This window comes from Diabrotica virgifera, chromosome 9 (genome assembly GCF_917563875.1).
Source record: "Diabrotica virgifera virgifera chromosome 9, PGI_DIABVI_V3a".
In the NCBI taxonomy this organism is placed as follows: domain Eukaryota; kingdom Metazoa; phylum Arthropoda; class Insecta; order Coleoptera; family Chrysomelidae; genus Diabrotica; species Diabrotica virgifera.
Window position 1 is genome coordinate 2,839,715 of NC_065451.1, and position 1,289 is coordinate 2,841,003.

Sequence of the window (1,289 nt, forward strand, 5' to 3'; positions counted from 1 at the left end):
TTTGCATATTTTATGCAACAGTAAACTTTTTGCATATTTTTATAAATCGAAATAAAAACACAAACACTAAACAAATGCCGGAATTTGGATAAATTAATTTAAATGTTCTGGCATTTTGCAATAGATCCCTTAATGACAGGGAAAATACCCCTCTTAACAGTTTGAATGGAAAAAAAAATGGCGTTGTTAAATCTTCTTCGTATTTCACAATATGAAAATAGCAATATAATCCCTTTACTGACTTTATAAGACGGGAAAATACAAATCTGTTGTTGGAAATTTTTGAAGGTATAGATAATATTCGGCGTGGTCGTTTGAATTGGAGCAATACAATCAGCTTTATGTAGACTCCTGAAGAATATCTGAATGAGAGTGGTTTTAAGGTTAAACTAGTTTTGATACAAATATAAAATCTTTCTGGCTTCACATATAGAGGTCGTGCTAAGCATACTCCGGTCGGTTTAGTTTACAAATCCACCAAGAAGAAATTGCTTCGAACACTCACCTAGTGTTCCACCGATGGAAGCACAAACGGCCTAAATAACAAATAGTGGACTAAAGTGAACGAATATAGCAAACAATGAGAGACAAAGTAAAGGAAAAAGTAAAAGTAGTAGATAGTTCGTAGCTCGAAATACCAAGTGCCGAATAAACACGCATAGGTCCAACATCACGACCAGGTAAAGGCAGCCAGTAAGAAAATAGAGGAAAAGGCGCAAGCCAACAAAAAAATACAAAAAAACAAAAAAGGCGTAAGCGAGCAAAAAAACATGAAAAACACAAAAAACATTAAATTCTTGAGCACCAAGCCATTGGACCGAGCTCAGTGGGGCTTGGTACAATGACTTGGGGCCCAAGCAAGCAATTTTAGTACCGCGGATAAGTAATTAGAAGATAAAGGCATAGAGCGCTTCATGCTGGCCTAGTTTTGAATTCGATTAGGGCACCACACTGGAATCTTATTACCCAGGATTCCATTGTGAAGAGCATTTGGCTGATAGTTGTGCCCCCATCGCGCATCAGCGTGCTATGGGGGGAAAGGGATGGCCTGGGGCATTGGAGCGAGGTGGGGTGATCCCTGTTTTCCACTCGGGTCAAAACGCCTCGCCCCAATGAATTGTTATACCCGAATGTACTTTTTCGATAGGGTGGACATCTCCTACATGTCGGGTTGAATCAAATTGCTTGCTTGCTACTCACCTAGTGTCTCCTGATGACGACTTGATATGAGTCGAAACTTTTCGGGGCACCGGTGAGGCTTGAATCTAACTGAAATGCAATTATCTAAC